Below are 17230 nucleotides of genomic sequence, written 5' to 3' on the forward strand. Positions count from 1 at the left end.
ACAATGGAAAAGAATTTGACAACACAAACATTGAAGCTTGTTGTGATGAAGTTGGATCAACCATGAAGTCTCCGCAACTTATACTCCTCAACAAAATGGTGTAGTTGAGAGGAAGAACTGGACTTTGATCACTCTTGCAAGGACAATGCTAGATGAGTACAACACTCCTGAAGCTCTATGGGTGGAAGCAATCAACACCGCATGCTATGCATCCAACCGTCTATTCCTTCAAAAGTTCCTTGGTAAGACACCTTATGAGTTGCTCAATGGGAAGAAGCCGGATGTCTCCTTCTTTAGGGTGTTTGGTTGCAAATGCTACATCTACAAGAAGCGGCAACACCTAGGGAAGTTCCAAAGATGTTGTGATATTGGTTTTCTTGTTGGTTACTCATCAAAGTCCAAAGCATATAGAGTATTTAATCATGCCACCGACTTGGTTGAAGAAACATATGATGTGGAATTTGATGAATCTAACGGCTCCCAAGGAGCACATGAGAATCTTGATGATGTAGGTGATGAACCATTGAGGGAGGCTATGAAGAATATTCCGGTGGGAACATCAAGCCAAAAGATGATGAAGATGATGTACAAGTCATTGATCAACCTTCTTCATCAAGTGTGACACAAGATGGTGAAAAAGATGGGAGAGTAGAAAATAAAGATACTCATATCTCCCATGAGCAAATGGTGGTACAAGCACAAGATGTTGATGCTCCACAACCACCTCCTCAAGTGGTCAATAGAAGAAATACACCTCTCCTACAAGATCATCCACAAGATCTCATCATAGGGAGTCCATCAAAGGGTGTAATGACTCGATCTCAAAAACTTGCTTCATTTATTGCTCATCACTCTTTTGTCTCTTGCTATGAGCCTACTAAGGTAGAAGAAGCTCTTAAAGATCCAGATTGGATCAATGCCATACATGAAGAGTTGAACAACTTCACTCGCAATGAAGTTTGGACTCTTGAAGAGCGACCAAAAGGTGCAAGAGTCATTGGAACAAAGTGGGTGTTCCGCAACAAGCAAGATGATCAAGGTGTTGTTGTGAGGAACAAGGCAAGACTAGTTGCAAAGGGGTTCTCTCAAGTTGAAGGTTTGGATTTTGGAGAGACCTTTGCACCGGTTGCAAGATTAGAAGCCATCCGTATCCTTCTTGCATATGCATCACATCATGAAGTGAAACTATATCAAATGGATGTGAAAAGTGCATTTTTAAATGGCTTTATTAATGAACTAGTCTATGTTGATCAACCTCCCGGGTTTGAAGACCCTAGATATCCTAATCATGTTTATAGGTTGTCCAAGGCACTATATGGGCTTAAGCAAGCCCCAAGAGCTTGGTATGAGCGCCTTTGGGACTTCCTCATTGAGAAGGGCTTCACCATTGGGAAGGTCGACACTACACTATTCACCAAGAAGCTCGATGGGCATATCTTCATTTGTCAAGTATATGTTGATGATATCATCTTTGGATCATCAAATGAAGACTCATGCAAAGAATTTGGTGATTTGATGTTGAAGGAGTTCGAGATGTCCATGATTGGTGAACTTACATTCTTTCTTGGTTTTCAAGTCAAGCAAATGAAAGAAGGCATCTTCATCTCTCAAGAGAAATACACAAAAGATCTTCTCAAGAGATTCAAGATGGATGAATGTAAGCCAATCAAGACACCAATGCCTACCAATGGACATCTCGACCTAGATGAGGGAGGTAACCCTGGTTGATCAAACTCTCTACCGTTCTATGATTGGTAGCTTGTTATATTTGACCGCATCTAGGCCCGACATCATGTTTAGTGTGTGTATGTGTGCTAGATTTCAAGCTAGTCCTAAGGAAACACATTTAATTGCCATAAAAAGAATCCTTAGGTATCTTAAGCACACACCAAGCATTGGCCTTTGGTATCCCAAAGGAGCTATATTTGAATTAGTTGGCTATTCCGATTCGGATTATGCCGGATGCAAAGTGGATAGAAAGAGCACATCCGGAGGGTGCCATTTGCTTGGTAGATCACTTGTGTCTTGGTCCTCCAAGAAACAAAATAGTGTGGCTTTGTCCACCGCCGAAGCGGAATACATTGCCACGGGTGCTTGTTGTGCACAAATTTTATACATGAAACAAACTTTGCTAGACTATGGTGTAGTTCTAGAAAAGTACCTCTTTTGTGCGAAAATGAAAGTGTGGTAAAACTTGCAAATAATCTAGTTCAACACTCTCGCACCAAGCACATAGATATCCGCCATCACTTTCTAAGAGATCATGTTGCTAAAAATGATATATCACTAGAAGGTGTAAGAACCGAAGATCAATTAGCGGATATCTTCACTAAACCACTAGATGAGGCTACATTTTGTAGATTGTGGAATGAGCTCAATGTACTTGATTTTAGTAACTTCACTAAAAATTGAGCTTGTGTTGTCCCTTGCATTCATTGTAATATACAACATGTGTAATTTTTGGCAATACATATAGGGCTTGTCTAACATGGTTAAGATAACCGCCGAAAAGCGTGTGAAGAAGCTTAACCTTGTATCAAACTTGACAAGCAACTAGATTTACTTACAAAGTATTTCATATGCATGGATGTTGTTTTTGTTGTTTTGTTCCATTTGCCCTCTTATTGCCTATTTTCTTAAAAAGAATTATAGCCTAAGGCAAAATATTTTGAAAAATATGAGGGTTTGAGAGAGGGTCACTCACATCAGTCCTAATTGGTGTTTATTTGGATCTTATTAAGTTGGGACTTGATTGGGAACAGGCAGTGCGAAGGAACTTTGAAGAATTGCTGGAAAAGGACCACCAAACGCTGCACCGGACGCTGCTGTCCAGCGTCCGGTCAGTTCACAGGAGGTGAACTGCTGCTAAAGGAGTGACCGGACGCTGTGTTTGTGCGTCCGGTCAGGAAGGGATCCAGCGTCCGGTCGTTTGAAGGAGAATCAGGCTAAGCTGACTGGACCCTGCCTGCGTCTGGTCATGGACCAAATCTTTACTGACATATGATTGGCCATCATATTAGCAAATAAACGTATTCCTGAGCTTAATGCATGAAAACAATGAGAGATTAGCTCAAGGAGTAGTACTAAAAAAGGTGCTAATGGCAGTGGGACTCCTGCTGCTAATAAGAAGCCAAAAAAATGAAGCCCATGTCTTTGAAATCAACGATCGTAATGCCTATAAAATGGAAAATGAAAAGCCAAAGTAATGAGAAAATGACTTGTCATTGTGAAGCTAAAGGGTATCATACCCTGGGGATTACGAAATAACAAAAAAGTACAAAGTGACCGAGATGCAAGGGAAAAAACTTTTGTTTCACATTTCCGGAAAGACCACCTATTTGTTCATTTACCAGGTTCGGCACGAAATCATAAATAAGCTCCACCAAGGATTGCCATGCATTTGGCACTGACTTTCCCCCTCCTTTTTCGTAACAACAAAAACTAGATGTAGGACCAAACCGAGAGTGAGTAGCATAGACAAGGATAGATTTGTGAATGATAAATAAAAGTTGCCTATATTTAGATCCAGAATTGGGTGAATGGAAAATTGATCCAATGGGCTTGAGCCGTTATTGGCTATCTCGCCGTTACTCCATTCCGCCCCATCTAACAGCTCTATTCAGTCCTTCCAGTTATTGAAATGGTTCTGCTGGTCCATCTCAAATGGTCTAAAAAAAAGCATCGATCCCCTCCTTGAGTTCTCTTTTTCTTTTCAGGGTAAGGGTATGGTGATGGCAATCTAGAGAGTACCAGGTGGAATATGTTTCATTCAAACTTAAAAAATCAAAATGCAATTCATATAAGCTTCAATATTATTACTCTTACTACTGAATAAGTCTGAATCTCTCATTTTAAATCCCATCTTTTCTTTATTAGCTCTGCTCTCGAACAAAGAAAGGAGACTTATTTTAGTGGCATGGGTGATACCCAACGAAAAACAAATTCGAACACGAACACGAACTTCCATTACAAAACCAATAAAAATGGAAGATAAAGCCAAATTGCAAACCTAATTAAGAAAGAGTGCACCAACAGAAATATACTATGGGGAACATTTCTGAATGGAAAAATCAGCTGAACACTTCCCAATACCGATTTAAGGGTGCATCAATTTTTTTCCATCTTCGTTATATGACGTATAGGTAGGCATATGCCTGCCTTGCTTAAGGGCGGCTCTTGGGTCAAGCAAGGCAAGTTTTTATAGACCGGAGCCAATCCTAGCCCAAACTAGGATCTCTATATGCATTTCAAGAAAATATGACGGGGCTACTTCACTTCCTAATTAATAAAGTAGGAGCGAGTATGGAGGTACTAGACCATGATTCTAGTCCTAATGCGGACACACCTGTCGACAATAGAGAAGGGATTCAATTGAGAGCGGATAGCAAGATTGAATGAATGAATATCTGAGATAGAATGAGAAAAAGAAAATTGGATTAATCCTACAAAAGCCTTACAAGGCAGGTAAACTATATTCAGTATCTGCTACAAAAAGAAGGTTAGAGAACAGGTTCCATCTACTTTATCCGCTTTTGGGCATAAAGAACATGCTTCTTTCTCAATTTATAGGAATCGTTAACCGCAACTCTCCTTTTCAGGCTTGGATTGGTTTTTTGATGCAGTAGAGAAGCCATTTCCTTTGAACTTGGTCCATCAAACAGATATAGACATGGAGAAGCTTTTCAATGTAAATCTTTCACTACTTTGTTTGGACCTTGCTTCTTCACTTAATGCTTGCTATCCGTCTTGCCTTTGCTGGCCTACGATAGGCTGTACTCCAATACGGAATAAGATTGTACATGAAGGTTGGTGAAAAGCAAAAGAAGCAATTGGTTCTCAAATGCCATGACGTCACCTAGCTTTATTCCAAATTTATCATTCTATTGGTATGTATAGTGTCTTTCATCTACTTTTTCATTCATTCTGCCCACAGCCATTAGGTATTATGACAAAAGGAACCAGCATGTTGCTCCTAAATCTACAGATAGAGAAGTGGGCACATCTCTTTTTCTAGAAGCCGGTCTATGTTCTTATTCTTAATCGAATTCTAAAGAAACGTCAGTTTCAAATCACTTCCATTGGGCTGAGCGGGTCATATATGCCTTTTGGCTTTCACCTATGTTATGTATTCTCTCACAATCACTCCTAGCAATAAGTGAAAAGGCGGCTATCGATACTGTCCCCTCCTCTTCTTTGTCTACTTCTCCATTAGAATTTCTGACTGGTTCATGCCTACTTGTGTATTGGTTATAACCTCTGTACTGTATTTTGTTTGGCTTAAATTGCCAAATGGTGAGACCAGACCCCATGAAGCTTCTAAGTCAGATGTAGATTTACAAGAATTAGATTTACCAACAGGAAGAACGCTTAGTGTATCCATGGTGGGTGAATCTTAGGAAACTCACCTTGTCCGAACAAAAGCGGGAGGTAGGTAGGTGGCAGTTAGAAGGATTCCTTCAGGGAGCTGCTTCTTCCTTTGGATTCCCTTCTTCTATAGACAGACCCCCCGGCTAGGGCAACAACGTTTTAAAGAAATACGAATAGTTTGGTTTTCAGTGAGCCTTCTTCTTAGTGATAGGTTTCTAAAGTATCTCTCTCTATGTGCCCCTACCCAGAAAAAAACAAATAAGCTTGGGCAATTATCTGCTTAGGGACAGCAAGCGGATAGTAGATCTGGCTCCATCCCTTGAATCCGCTGTAACTGATAGAATCCTGTACGAGAGACCCGCAAATAAATAGGGAAATCCGCTTAAAACACTTTTTAAGTAGAAGTTGAGCCATTACCTGCTAGCAAATCTCCCCACCAAGACTCCCCCAAAGCAAAGCTAAACCTGTTCTTTAATTCAATACCTAGAGACCCGAAAGCTCCTGTCCAAGTTGAGGCACAGTAGGAGGGATTTATGTCACAATTATTTATGGACCACGTAAACATACTTTTTGAGTTTAGATTCTTATGCTGGACTTGCAGCCCTAGCCTGGGACACCACTGTGCGACATAAAGATCGAATGAAGTTATGATTTTCTCATTAAGAAAGAGTACCCAAGAAGAATAGATATGATCCGAAAACACTCTTATTCGATGAGGCGTAGAGCATTTGACTTTCTTCTTTACAATTTCCTTAATGCGCATGAATGAGAGATTACAACACTTAGTATGAGCATATTGGCCTAGCTTCTTAGCCATAATAATAGTTCTACCTACCAAGTCAACCCTACTCTTGCCCACAAGAAATTCTTATTAGATACTCAATTCTTCATTGACTAGCCCCCCAAGCAATTACCTATGCCCTCCCTAGCTTATCCATAAGAAGAGACATATCTAAATAGATAGTATTAGACCACTTCTCACAAGCCCAGTCATACATAAAGGAGGATTTCTTATAGTCAAAAAGAAAACACATCTATATCGGCATCAAGAGTTACCCAAGTCCGAAGTAATGCGTCTTTCTATCTAGTCCAACATGCTTACCCAAGACCCAACTTCTTCACTACTTGACCTACTTTCTATAACTCCCAGACTCTACTTATTATGCTCGAAGGAGCGTATTTAGACTGAATAAGTAAATAAGGCGCGGAGCGATAGAACATCTCTCAGTTCACTAAGGATGAAATACTCTTGCTAGCTTTCTATCAACCACACTTTAATCTAATCTTTGTCTCCACCCTTCTGGTTTGGTAGCTAATGAAAGGAGTTCTTTCGCTAAGAACAAGCAATGGTGAGCTACCATGAAAGTCGTTGTGCGTTAGTCACGCGCATAAGTTTTCTTGGTTGAGTGAACATCGGAATTCCACGGGGAAGAATAGGAATAGGAATAGGTCAAAGTGCCCATGTTACAGAGGACACCATGCCTATTCTTTTCTCATCGAGTTCTAGAGGAATGCAATAATAAAGAAAGATCCTAATTTTCTCTTTCCTTCCTGCTTAGGAAAGTTCAAGTTGCCTGGCCATAGAGCCAATTCCTTAAGGAAAATCTAGTTTCTTACTTTATTTGTGTGGGGACCCATATTTCATTATGTTCAATTAACCTCACACCGGACTTTGTCACTTTGAAGCTATAAGGTATCTCATACAAATACGCAGGAGTTAGGACTCATCTAAATACTCTTTCAACTATCCCTACTCTTACTTGAACTGTCCCCCTAAGAAGTCATCAAATGGTAACACGATGCCGGGTGTGGCAGGGATCGAAAAAAGCATTAGCTCATTCATAGAGAGAGAATGAGAGAAGGTGGATAATGGTTAGGGATGTAAGTACTATAGTTTGGTAGGTTTGAATTGTGTGGCCAGGGGTATTGGTTATGATTCCTGTGGTCTTTAGGTGAGTTGACAAAACTACCCTGATGCGAAAAGAATGAAGCTGATGAGGTTGATCCAATTTATGAAATTTACTTGCTCTTCTCTTGATTGAACCATTGCAACCAAGGATTGAAAAAAACTTCTATTTACTCGATGGTTGCTGTTTCAATGTGATAGATTTTTCCTATGGAAATGCTTCCTTTTTTTGTTAGAAACCTAGCCGTTTCCTTTCCCTTCCTGACCATGAAATAGGCTAGCGCCTTTTCTGAACTCTTATCCAAAATCTCTCATCAATCAAAGTTTGTTCCTTCTACTGCACCTCAAGCACCTCTAGTTCAGGTCTGTTATGATTGTGACCAATTTCCTGGCCTGTTGGAAGGCCAAAGCAGCCCAAGTGATTGATCTCTCCCCACAAAAGGAACAAGTTCGGATAATGATGAATAACATGAGTAGGCAATACCATGACTATTTTGATTTCCAAGCGATGACCACGCTCTTTGATTGAAGCAACCACTCGTATTGAAGATGCTATATACAATGGGACTCATGGATCATAGGTCAAAGAGGTAGATCCAAAAGGAAAGAAGATAGCCCTAGGGGGAACAAGCAAGAACAGTGAAGTGAATATCTTATCTGACAGAAAACCAAAGACACTCAGGACTTTCACTCCATTCGGCATAACTCTCAGCCGTGCCTTGGAAAATAAGCTTAAGAAGCATGCTTCCTCCTGCCAATATAAACATGATCGAGCCAACATTGTCGAGTTGGTAGTCTCTAATTGCCTCCTTATTATGCCAGCTAGAGAAAAGGGAGAAACATATGGTAGAGACATGACTAGAATCCAGGAGACTGACGAGATTGAGCCCCCACCTCAAGTTCATAGGATGATTTCAACGGTCAATTCCCAACCCCTCCTATTCCCCTTGAAAGCCCAGCAAGTGATGAATCTTTTACCCTTGCTCAAATTCTAGAAAATCTTCCCATGTCATAAACCTTCCATTCAGTATAAGTAAACCATTTAGGGAGAATGGGTTTTTTAGTCTTTCTCACGTGTTTTTTCGCTCGTCAAATGTTTACCTATCTTTCACAGAGAATGGTCGATAGATTTTCTTCTTTTAAAGAACTTTGTAAATGAATTAAGAAGGACAGAGAGATATTGGCTTTTTTCACATCTATAACTACATTTTCACATTTCTTTTAAAAAAGATGTAGAATTGAATTGCGTAGCTATTTTGGCTCGCAATAAAGCAAGTGTAGCACCCGGTTTTAAGAACAAAACTAGATACACACCATATGTAACACCCCAGTGTTGTGGTTGCACTAAAACACTTGCATCACATGAGCATGAGCATCATCATCCCATTCATAAGTATCATACCATTATGAATGTTGTCATTTCATGTGTGTTTCTATTTGAACTGCTTGGTTTTATGCTAGCAATTGTGTGTGCTAATGTGTGGTCTATGCAAATGTGTGTCAAATGTTCCCTTAAGCAACTTAGCTACACTTAGAATGTCTTTAGCAACAATGTTCATGTTGACCGTCTTACCTAATTACATTTCCATGTCATGGTTTGACCTTTGTAGAACACTAGAGCTCCTAAGTTTGACTATTTAAGAAGTACAACTTAGAATGTTTGCATGTCTAAGCAACCTAAAGCAAAGTTGTAGCAAATTTTATAAGGAACAAACTTTGTTTGGGAGCCAACTCATGAAAATGTGCACAACATGTTCAAAAAGGACCCACAAGTCAGAATTGAAAGCTGTTTCAACAATTGAAAATTTTTCTAAGTGTTTTACTGGATTTCAGTTTCATGTACCCTAGTTTGGAGCACTGTATCTCACTAACCAAGCCAAACCAGCTTGAGCTCCAATTAGCAAACTTGTAGTACTCACGTAGGTCCCCAACTTTGTTAACTGCGACTTAACCTGGATCGCCACGGTTTGAGAGATCTATGGTCAACAAGTTTCGCTGTATCTGATGAATTCTGTGTTCATGGAAGAACTAGACAAATTTGTAGTTGTCTTCATTGATGACATCTTGATCTTTTCTGTAAATGCTGAAGAACATGCCGAGCATCTGAGAGTTGTTTTATCCAGGCTACGAGAGCATAAGCTTTATGCCAAGTTCAGTAAATGTGAGTTTTGGCTTAAGAAAGTACCTTTCTTGGGTCATGTGTTGTCCGATGAAGGGATTTCGGTTGATCCGTCTAAGGTGCAAGAAGTCATGAATTGGAAAGCACCAACGTCAGTACATGAGATCAGAAGTTTCCTTGGTTTGGCTAGATATTATCATCGATTCATCCCAGATTTCTCTAAGGTAGCCAAGCCCATGACCAAGCTACTTCAAAAAGATGTAAAGTTTGTTTGGACTCTAGAGTGTGAGACTGCTTTTTGCACTTTGAGGACCTTGTTGACATCAGCTCCTGTGTTGGCACAACCTGACATCGAGAAACCTTTTGATGTGTTTTATGATGCATCAGGTACCGGTTTAGGATGTGTCCTTATGCAGGAAGGCCGAGTTATCGCCTATGCCTCACATCAGCTAAGGAAGCATGAAGCTAATTATCCAACTCATGATCTTGAGTTAGCTGCGGTTGTGCATGCTTTGAAGATTTAGAGGCATTACCTGCTCGGTAACGTGTGCCATATTTATACCGATCATAAAAGTTTCAAGTATATCTTCACTCAACCAGAATTGAACATGAGACAGAGAAGATGGCTAGAGTTGATTAAAGATTATAACTTAGAAGTTCATTATCATCTAGGTAAAGCAAATGTTGTTGCTGATGCTTTGAGTAGGAAATCTCACTATAATTCTCTCTTGGAGGCAGATTATCATTTGGCACATCTGTTACATCCTGCTGTGTTGCACAGTATTACCCTTAGTTGCTCTCTAGAAAGTAAAATCATCGAGCTTTAGAAAACCGATGTGGGTGTGTTCCACATCAAAAGAAAGATGAAGGAACAAGAGCCAAAGCACTTTCGTATTGATGAGAAGGGTGTTCTATGGTTTAAGGATAGACTGGTAGTACCAAAGGACAAAGAGCTTAGAAACCAAATCTTAGAAGAAGCTCATTCATCCAAGTTATCTATCCATCCGGGAAGTAGCAAAATGTATCAAGATTTGAAATCTTGCTTTTGGTGGACAAAGATGAAGAAAGAAATCGCAGCTTATGTTGCAAGGTGCGACAATTGTTGTAGAGTCAAAGCAATTCACATGAAGCCTGCTGGACTTCTCCAACCATTGTCTATACCAGGATGGAAGTGGGAAGAGATTAGTATGGATTTTATTGTTGGACTTCCCCCTACCCAAAAGAATTTTAATTCCATATGGGTGATAGTGGATCGTTTAACAAAGTCTGCTCATTTCATACCAGTTAGAGTTGACTATCGACCAAGTGACTATGCTGAGCTATATTTTAACCAGATAGTACGTCTCCATGGTGTTCCTAGAACCATTGTATCTGATAGAGGACCTTAGTTCACTGCTTGTTTTTGGGAACAATTACATAAGATGATAGGGACCAACTTAGTTAGAAGTTTTGCTTATCATCCGCAAACCTTCGGACAGACAGAGCGGGTGAATCAAATATTGGAAGACATGTTAAGAGCTTGCATCATATCATCCAAAGGTTCATGGGATAAGTGGTTACCCTTGGCTGAATTTTCCTATAATAATAGTTATCAAGAAAGTATCAAGATGGCCCCGTTCGAAGCGTTGTATGGTCGCAAGTGTAGAACTCCTTTGAACTGGGTTGAATCTGGAGAAAGGAGATACTACAGCATTGATTTTGTCAAAGAGGCTGAACAACAAGTCCGTACTATCCAAAAACATATGAAAGCTGCTCAAGCTAGGTAGAAAAGCTATGCGGATAAAAGAAGGAAGCCCATTGAGTTTGGAGTGGGTGATCATGTTTATCTAAAGGTATCACCGATGAAAGGTGTGCAGCGATTCGGAGTAAAGAGAAAGCTTGCACCTAGGTATGTAGGTCCATATCCGATCATAGAGAAGAGTGGGAATGTAGCTTACAAGATAGAGTTACCTTACGAGATGAGAGCTATCTTCAATGTTTTTCATGTATCTCAATTGAAGAAATGTCTTCGTGTTCCCGAAGAAAGAGTTTCACTTCAAGATGTCAAGTTGAAATCAAATCTATCCTATGAAGAAAGACCAGTGCGGGTTATCGACACGAGAGAAAGAGTAACCCAGAACCATGTGGTTAAGTTCTACAAGGTTATGTGGAGTAACCAGGGTAGTGAGAGCGATGCAATGTGGGAACAGGAAGATTATTTGAAGGATGTATACCCTACCTTTTATTCAAAATGGTACGCTTTTCAAATCTCAGGGCGAGATTTTTATAAGGGGGGAGGGCTGTAACACCCTAGTGTTGTGGTTGCACTAAAACACTTGCATCACATCAGCATGAGCATCATCATCCCATTCATAAGTATCATACCATTATGAATGTTATCATTTCATGTGTGTTTCTATTTGAACTGCTTGGTTTTATGCTAGCAATTGTGTGTGCTAATGTGTGGTCTATGCAAATGTGTGTCAAATGTTCCCTTAAGCAACTTAGCTACACTTAGAATGTCTTTAGCAACAATGTTCATGTTGACCATCTTACCTAATTACACTTCCAAGTCATGGTTTGACCTTTGTAGAACACTAGAGCTCCTAAGTTTGACTGTTTAAGAAGTACAACTTAGAATGTTTGCATGTCTAAGCAACCTAAAGCAAAGTTGTAGCAAATTTTATAAGGAACAAACTTTGTTTGGGAGCCAACTCATGAAAATGTGCACAACATGTTCAAAAAGGACCCACAAGTCAGAATTGAAAGCTGTTTCAACAATTGAAAATTTTTCTAAGTGTTTTACTGGATTTCAGTTTCATGTACCCTAGTTTGGAGCACTGTATCTCACTAACCAAGCCAAACCAGCTCAAGCTCCAATTAGCAAACTTGTAGTACTCATGTAGGTCCCCAACTTTATTAACTGCGACTTAACCTGGATCGCCACGGTTTGAGAGATCTATGGTCGACAAGTTTTGCTGTCAGTCGGCACCTATGTAACTGAATCGGTGTCTATAGTTCCGACCGGCAATAGAGAAAGAATGCCGCGTGGAGGACACTCATCGCTGGCTGCCTGGCTACGCAAGCCACGTGCCGTGGCCGTCCTGGCACTGCTAGCCACTACTTGAACCGCGTCCGTCTGCCCGACCGGCCCTCAAGTTCATTTTTGTTTCCCTCTCGCCCTCATCGCGCGCAGCACCGAGCCACAGCCGCTCGCCATTGCCGGCCGAGCCTCCACCGTCACCTCGCTCATGCGCCACTGCAAACACTATCACCAGCCAGCTCCAAGCTCTGCCGTGACCTCCTCTTGCTCATCGTCGCCTCCACGCAGTCAGTCAACCTCAGGTGAGGCCGCATTCGGCGTTCCCGCGCCGTCGCAACCTCCTCGGAGGTGAGCCCGCCATGGCCAACCACCACCGGAGCTCTCTCCCTCCTTTCTCTCCCACCCCTTGTTGTCTCTGCGAACTCTTGATGCTCACGCTAGGCTTAGGTCAGACCGCCATGGCCGGAGTTGGCTGGCGTACCTTGCGCAGCGCCGCTGCAAACACCATTGCCGACGGCGACCTCCTCCTCTGTAGCTAGGGAGCCCGTTTTCTACTTCCATCGGCGCGAGGCAGTGTGCTGAGCATGTTGGTGCCACCCCCTTCGCTGGAATCCTCACCATTGTCGAGCAGTGGCCGGTCAACGACCTCCCCTGCTTCGGCTACGACTGGCCGGTGGGTCCATTGACCCTGCGGGACCCGCCTGTCAATGGCTCATAGAGTTTCAGATTTGAGTTTAAATGTAGATTTCTATGCAATTTTGTGATTTTTGTATCTCCTAAGTGGTAGATCCAAATGGAGTGAGGCAAATTTTGGTAGAGTCACAATGAAGTGTAGTATTTAAGAAAAATAGGACATGAGCACATGTTGTAGAAATTTTGGATGAATTAAATAGGAACTTAAAATGTGTTTTTAAATGCATGCAAACTTGTTTAAATTATATCTTGAGTTCCTGTGCTCTAAAAATTATGAAATTTTGTGGGTGAGCTATTCTTGATGAGTAGAAGCTCTGGTAAAAATTTGAGAGTCATTGCATGTATGGTTTTTGAGTTATAGATTTTTCCTTTACCATTGGTTGATACTTGTGTGAATTTTCTTAAATTATCTAGGAATTCTATGACCCTGAAATTTGGTGGGTAGCATCCTAGTACCTTAAGTATGCTAGGAAAAATATGAAATATGTTGCTTGACACTTTTCACTAAGGTTTCCTATTTATGCCATTTTAAGCCTTTATGCCTTGTCATTTTTGTGTAGGATGAGATACTTGTTCAATTGATGTGAAATTTATGTAGTAGCCTATTGGAGACATGTATAAGCTACTGTAATTTTTGTGGAATTTTAGGTATACTTTGGATATGTGTTTATTATTTAACCTAAGTATCTAAATAATTTATTAAAGGCATGAGAATAATTTAGTTAGGAATGGACACTATGTTTTCTGGTGTTCTTTCAACATGTATGATGAGTTAGTAAAGTTGGTATTGTCCTTTTGTATGTTTACAACGTAAGTTAATAATTATTTCTGGCGTTGTGTCTTTCTGGACAATTCTGGGAACTTTATAAAGTTCCCCATGATAAATTGGTTTGCTGGGAAAGTGGTCAATAACAGAGTTGTAGATAATTTTATAAGCTTTCCAGAAAGTCTTAAATCATGGTATTTGGATCTGTAAAACTCTAGTTATGGATCAAACTTGTAGCTGCGGTTTGCAGCCTGAAAACTGTTGAGTGCAGTGACTGACTTGTTTGCTTTATATGAGTTGATGTGATGATTTAGATGCTAGGCTAATTAAGATAAATTGTTAGTTGCAGGTGCTAGACCTCTTACCGAAGATGAACAACTTTATCTTAGGTTATTAGAACTTGGTGAGTGTGCCGTTCTTATTTTCTAAAAGAGATATGCACCTACTCGGTAAAAATCAATGTTAATCTTGCATCATTATGTCTTTCATGCGTCCATTCATACATGGCTATACATTTCATCATCATCTTCCATCTCTTGTGCATGCACGATTCTTACTATGCATATGCATGCAATAGGTGTTCCGGAGGGAGTTACGCTTCTGGAATTCGAGCCAGTACTTCCGGAGGAGCCGCAGCAAGCTCAGGAGCAGGAGGTGCAGGCCCCCAAAGAAGGAGTCAACGAAGAAGTTCTTGAGTGCCCCGATCACCAACCTTCATCTTTTCTGAAAGGCAAGCCCCAGAGCATTCTAAGTCTCCTATGTTTTAAAAATGGTTACTTTGAGTATCTTTAATTATTGATGCATTAAGTGATAGGAATTGGATGCGAACACTTCTTGCATATATATCTATTCCTTGGCCAGTATACGTACCCTGAATCCTATTTAGGTCCAGGAGCGAATCAAAGCTTAGCCATTCTTAGACCGGTAAGAGTCAGGTGATTTCCTGTCATCTGCATATTAAGAAAATGTCTAGTCACGGTTGGCTATAATTGCTATCGTGGAAAATAACCATGTGTTAATAATGAAATGTGACCGGGCAAGGAGGTCTTGGGTGTGGATCTATCCCCGTCTGTGTCAGTTAAGGACCAATTCACTGTACGTCCTCATGTCATGTTGAACGCATGCCTATCACTTAGTTGGCCAGATAACTCGTTCTGACCACGAAGCCGAGTAGCTCAACTCAGGCCAGAAGACTGAGAAGTGAAAGTGCGTACCCTGGCGGTAGCAAGGATGTGCGGGGAGCTATTGGCATAAGTCCATGGTGAGATTGACCACCTGGCAGAGTGGACTCCCTGAGGGTGCGGTGCTGCTCGGAGCCGCGATTCCTGAGATGTACCAAAGGTGACCTAAGGCTACCTTCACGAGGTATGCCTGGGTTTGTGTTAGGAATAACCCTCCAGCTGGATAGGAATCGATTCGAATCGCCATCTCTCCCGGATAGTGAGAACTTGACTGAGCAACGGCAACATAGATGCACTTAATTGAACTTGATGGTTAAATCGATGATGATGATACAACATTATACCGGATATGGTTACTAATGTTTGGAGTTAATCAATTGCTTGCTCTAGTACAGGTGCTAATCTAGTTGATAGGTTAATATTGTTAAATTGCTGCTTACTCATAAATCAAATTATGTTCTCTTATCACTAAAGCTTTTATGCAAAATGGTTGTCAAGCAAGATCCACCGATAAAGCCTTGCATACTCCTTGGTGTCATTTATTTCTGGTTTACGATGGGTAAGTCTAGCTGAGTACCTTCTCATACTCAGGGTTTATTCCCCTTGTTGCAGATGACGTGCTCTATAACGGCTACTACAAGTATTGTCTCCACCCTGCGGGGGATGAAGACTAGATCATGGGCATGATCATCTATGTTATCTTATCTTACTGCTTTTGCTGGATATGACTATGGTGCTAGCTTGTATTTGAACTAAGTGTGTGTGATGGTGTTAAACTACTTGGCTTCCACTATTTGTGAACTCATTTTGTAATAATTATGTGTACTCTGATGTATGAGGTACTTATGAACTACTTGTGAAATGAATGTAACATGTGGCTTGTTATGTTGAATTACTGTGATCTTGGTTGTATACAAGTTGGTTTGAAATCCTTCGTGGTTTCAGTTGACTACCGGGTTTATATGGGTTCAAGTATGATGATTTGATCACTCCGGTGATTGCTTTTGTACTTGTGCTCTTATAAATTGGTTGGTTCTGTTACACCATATGTGAGCCCAGGAAGTCAAATCTCATATATAGCTACAAATAAGGGTAATATTGAAAGACAATGCTCAATATATAATGTACTTAGTATAAAGGATATAACCTTAGACAACAGAGAGCGGAAAGACAACTCCGATCTTTGGTTGAAGACTCTAATTCCATAGGGACAACTGACTGGTTGATCACAAGTCTAACTTCTCCAAACTCTAACAATCTAGTATCCATCCAGGATTTTTCCAAAAGTTTAAAAAGTAAAGCAAGCATAAGTACATGTCGTAGTCAACAAAATATAACATGGGGGTCATGAGGCTCAAAAGGCTGACACTGGTTTAACTGCGATTAGCTTTTAATGAGTCATCTTTTAGCAATTGGGTGGCAACAAGTTTATCACAAGCCCATAAACACGTGATCAGGTAAACATGAATAATGAATAGCATAAACAATTAACCATTAGTGAGCATCTTCAGCATCCATATCATTAGTGTTCATCATCTATTCCATAAGGGTTCCATGGCCGCTCGTGACTATGAGCATAACTGATATACCAGTTTTACACTCTATAGAGGTTGTACACTTTCACCATGGGTCATGTTACCCATATGCCTAGGTTTATAACTCCCAAAACACTTCCAAGGTGAGAAGGTAGGGTACACTATGAAGCTTTTCCCTAGTCGTTCTAATAAGGAGCAGTCGCTAAGGATTCCATCTCCCAAGTGTTATGGAGTCATCTCCAGAAGTGGCACTTATACATGCAACATAGTACACACCCTGGGGATGAGGCCCATACCCAGCCTAGTATGCCCCTCTTGTCCTTTCGATAAACTGCTAGAAACTAGAATGAGCAAGGTACTAGACTAAGATCAGAGCCATGTAGTCCTCATGGTTGTACTGTAAGTCCCGGATGTTCGCTTACAGATAAGTCCTTAAGGAGAGGAATCTAGATCACCATAAAATAGCCCAATGCTCTAGCCCCCTTGTTCCATGTTGCTAAAAAGCATCTTTTAGTGTTTATTGCATATTTCATTAATCAAGTTACAAGATCATGGCTTTTGTTGAGCACTAGCATCATACTACCCAATGCAATACCTCATAGGTATCAAGGCACAAGGTACAAAGTACTAGGAAATCCTTA

Source organism: Miscanthus floridulus, chromosome 7, assembly GCF_019320115.1.
Source record: "Miscanthus floridulus cultivar M001 chromosome 7, ASM1932011v1, whole genome shotgun sequence".
In the NCBI taxonomy this organism is placed as follows: Eukaryota; Viridiplantae; Streptophyta; class Magnoliopsida; order Poales; family Poaceae; genus Miscanthus; species Miscanthus floridulus.